Source organism: Oncorhynchus gorbuscha, linkage group LG21 (genome assembly GCF_021184085.1).
Source record: "Oncorhynchus gorbuscha isolate QuinsamMale2020 ecotype Even-year linkage group LG21, OgorEven_v1.0, whole genome shotgun sequence".
In the NCBI taxonomy this organism is placed as follows: Eukaryota; Metazoa; Chordata; class Actinopteri; order Salmoniformes; family Salmonidae; genus Oncorhynchus; species Oncorhynchus gorbuscha.
The window spans coordinates 40,282,939-40,287,874 of NC_060193.1; positions in this window are offsets into that span (position 1 = coordinate 40,282,939).

The following is a 4,936-nucleotide window of genomic DNA, read 5'->3' on the forward strand; positions in this document are numbered from 1 at the left end:
TTTGTGTCTGTTACTTGAACTCTATGAAGCATTTATTTGGGCTGCAAATTCTGAGACTGGTAACTCTAATGAACTTATCCAATGCAGCAGTGTTAACTCTGGGTCCTCCATTCCTGTGGCGGTCCTCATAAGAGCCAGTTTCATCATAGCGCTTGACGGGTTTTGCGACTGCACTTTAAGAAATTGTAAAAGTTCTTGAAATGTTCCATATTGACTGAACTTCATGTCTTAAAGTAATGATGGACTGTCTTTGCTCTTTGCTTATTTGAGCTTTTCTTGCCATAATATAGACTTGGTCTTTTACCAAATAGGGCTGTCTTCTGTACACTCCCCTACCTTGTCACAAAACAACTGATTGGCTCCAACTCATTAAGAAGGAAATAAATTGCACAAATTATCTTTTAACAAGGCACACTTGTTAATTGAAATGCATTCCAAGTGACTACCTCATGAATCTAGTTGAGAGAATGCCAAGAGTGTACAAAGCTGTCATCAAGGCAAAGAGTGGCTATTTGAAGAATCTCTAATATAAAATATTTTTTTATTTGTTTAACATTTCTTTTTGGTTACTGCATGATTCCATAAGTGTTATTTCATAGTTTTGATCTCTTCACTAATATTCTACAATGTAGAAAATAGTAAAAATAAAGAAAATCCCTTGAATGAGTAGATGTTCTAAAACTTTTGACCGGTAGTGTATGCTGGAGTCTTTCATCAAGGTAAGTTTTGCCTGGTGTAATGTGACTACCATGACTGCACTTTGGAGCACATGTCATCCTGCAGCACAGCATTTTGGGGAAGGTTGGGATCAGGTCCAATATTGGCAGTGATCCCAAGAAGGAAAGAGGTTGGGCCATCCTATAAATGTTTTAGAGTATGACATGACAAGGTGATAGATGCTTTGTTAAGCCTAAATGTATTATGATTTATAAAGCCCTTACAGTGCTTATATCACCCTTTAAAAAATAAAAGTTTGTCATATTTGGCACAGTTGGTTATGTCACATTTAACGTTTGTGTGTATGTCAAGTGATTATACCACATTTATGACCACTTTATAAAACATGACATACGGTTATAGATTATTTGTGACACATTTATGTAGTGCTTAAGAAGCCTTTATGAGAGCATGATTTACAGCAGTCAAATGGCACCATATGCTAATCAATCATACCAAGAATAAGTGAAAGAAATAAGGAGTAAATCACAGCTATTTTACAAGACCATGAGCATCTTTTACTCTTTTTTATATATGAATATAAACGTACACCACCATTCAAAAGTTTGGGGTCACTTAGAAATGTCCTTGTTTTTGAAAGAAAAGCACATATTTTGTCCATTAAAATATATCAAATTGATCAGAAACACAGTGTAGACATGGTTAATGTTGTAAATGACTATTGTAGCTGGAAACGGCAGATTTTTTTCTAAAATATCTAAATAGGTGTACAGAGGCAATTATCAGCAACCATCACTCCTGTATTCCAATGGCACGTTGTGTTAGCCAAAATCAAAGTTGATCAAAATCAAGTTTAGCATTTTAAAAGGCTAATTGATCATTAGATAACCATTTTGCAATTATGCTAGCACAGCGGAAAAGTGTGCTAACAAATACGTAACAAAAACACAGGGTTTAAACCCAAACAAAAGAGTACCTTGACACACGTACACAATGATTACCACACGGGATGAGACCCATAATCATCTGCGCAATCCAGAAGGGCACGAAAGACCACAACACACAGCACAGGTACTCACCACGCACCAATGGACATTGGAACAATAATCAACCCCCCAATAGAAACCAAAGGGCACACTTATAGAAGTACTAATCAGTGGGAATAGGGGACAGGTGTGCGTAATGAACGCTCGGGAGGGATCCATGACACATACAGTGGTTTAGCAGATGTTATTGCAAGTGTAGCAAAATGCTTGTGTTTCTAGCAACGACAGTGCAGTAATATATAACAATTTCACTACATATACCCAATACACACAAATCTAAGTAAAGGAATGTAATTAAGAATATATAGAATTGAAGTTGGAAGTTTACATACACTTAAGTTGGAGTCATTAAAGCTCGCTTTTCAACCACTCCACAAATTTCTTGTTAACAAACTATAGTTTTGGCAAGTTGGTTAGGATATCTACTTTCTGCATGACACAAGTAATTTTTCCAACAATTGTTTACAGACAGATTATTTCAATTATCATTCACTGTATCACAATTACAGTGGGTCAGAGGTTAACAAGTTGACTGTGCCTTTAAACAGCTTGGGAAATTACAGAAAATTATGTCATGGCTTTAGAAGCTTCTAATCGGCTAACTGACATAATTTGAGTCAATTGGAGGTGTACCTGTGGATGTATTTCAAGGCCTACCTTCAAAGTCAGTGCCTCTTTGCTTGACATCATGGGAAAATCAAAAGAAATCATCCAAGACCTCAGAAAGAAATGTAAACCTCCACAAATTTGGATCATCCTTGGGTGTAATTTCCAAACCCCTTGAAGGTACCACGTTCATCTGTACAAACAATAGTACAGAAGTATAAACACCTAGAGATGAATATGCTTTGGTGCAAAAAGTGCAAATCTATCCCAGAACAACAGCAAAGGACCTTGCGAAGATGCTGGAGGAAACAGGTACGAAGTATATCCACAGTAAGAAACGAGTCCTATATCGACATAACCTGAAAGGCTGCTCAGCAAGGAAGAAGACACTGCTCCAAAACTGCCATAAAAAAAAGCCAGACTACGGTTTGCAACTGCACATGGGGACAAAGATCATAGTTTTTGGAGAAATATCCTCTGTTTTGATGAAACAAAAATAGAATTGTTTGGCCATAATGACCACGGTTATGTTTGGAGGAAAAAGGGGGATGCTTGCAAGCCAAAGAACACCATCCCAACCATGAAGTTATGTGGATATATTGAAGCAACATCTCAAGACATCAGTCTTGGTCGCAAATGGGTCTTCCAAATGTACAATACCCCAAGCATACTTCCAATGTTGTGTCAAAATGGCTTTAGGACAACAAAGTCAAGGTATTGGAGTGGCCATCACAAAGCCCCGACCTCAATCCTATAGAAAATGTGTGGGCAGAACTGAAAAAGCGTGTGTGATCAAGGAGGTCTACAAACCTGACTCAGTTACACCAACTCTGTCAGGAGGAATGGGACAAAATTCAACCAACTTATTGTGGGAAGCTTGTGGAAGGCTACCTGAAACGTTTGACCCAAGTTTACCCAATTTAAAGGCAATGCCACCAAATACTAATTGAGTGTATGTAAACTTCTGACCCACTGGGAATGTGATGAAATAAATAAAAGCTGAAACATTCTCTCCACTATTCTGACATTTCACATTCTTAAAATAAAGTGGTGATCCTAACTGACCTAAAACAATTCATTTTACTAGGGTTAAATGTCAGGAATTGTGAAAAACTGAGTTTAAATGTATTTGACTAAGGTGTATGTAAACTTCCGACTTCAACTGTAAATATATCGGACGAGCAATGTCAGAGCGGCATAGACTAAGATACTGTAGAATAGTATAGAATACAGTACATACAAATGAAATGAGTAATGCCAGAAACGTATGTAAACATTATTAAAGTGACTAGTGATGGCAAGTCTATGCATATAGACAGCAGCCTGTATGTGCTAGTGATGGCTATTTTACAGTCTGATGGCCTTGAGATAGAAGCTGTTTTTCAGGCTCTCTGTCCCAGCTTTGATGCACCTGTACTGACCTCGCTGTCTAGATAATAACGGGGTGAACAGGCAGGGGCCCGGGTGGTTGTTGTCCTTGATGATCTTTAGGCCTTCCTGTGACATCAATTGCTGTAGGTGTCCTGGAAGGCAGGTAGTATGCCCCTGGTGAGAGGTTATTTCCATGATGCGGTGATGCCCTGCGGTTGTGGGTGGTGCAGTTGCCGTACCAAGTGGTAATACAGCCTGACATGATGCTCTCAATTGTGCATCTGTAAAATCTTGTGAGGGTTTTAGGTGCAAAGCTACATTTATTCAGCCTCCTTAGGTTTAAGAGGCACTGTTGCTCCTTCTTCACCACACTGTCTGTGTGGGTGGACCATTTGAGTTTGTCTATGATGTGTACGCCGAGGAACTTGAAGCTTTCCACCTTCTCCACTGCGGTCCTGTCAATGTGGTGCTCCCTCTGCTGTTTCCTGAAGTCGACGATTATTTCCCTGGCACCACACTCCCAGAGCCCTCCCTGTAGGCTGTCTCGTCATTGTTGGTAAACAAGCCTACTACTGTTGTGTTGTCTGCGAATTTGATGATTGAGTTGGAGGCATGCTTGGCCATGCAGTCTTGTATGAACAGGAAGTACTGGAGGGGGCTGAGCACACACTCATGTGGGTCCCCAGTGTTGAGGATCAGTGAAGTGGAGGTGTTGTTTCCCACCTTCACCACCTGGGGGTGGCCGTCAGGAAGTCCAGGACCCAATTGCACATGGCGGGGTTCAAACCCAGGGCCTCGAGCTTAATGATGAGCTTGGAGGGTACTATGGTGCTGAGCTATAGTCAATGAACAGCATCCTTACATATGTATTCCTCTTGCGCAGTGTGATGGCGATTGCATCATCTGTTGATCTATTGGGGCGGTGAGCAAATTGAAGTGGGCCTAGGGTGATATCTAAGGTAGAGGTGATATGATCCTTGACTAGTCTCTCAAATAACTTCATGATGACAGAAGTGAGTGCTATGGGGTGCTATGAGTCATTTAGTTCAGATACCTTTACTTTCTTGGTTACAGGAACAATGATATATCCTGGTCCCAGACCTCTTGCCAACTCCTATGGTAATTGGCCAAACAACAGAAACTGAGATCTGGGACCCGATTAGTATGATGCTGTAATCAAAGCAACAGTGAAGTTCCAATAATGACTAGCAATTACTCTCTGAGACTGACATCAG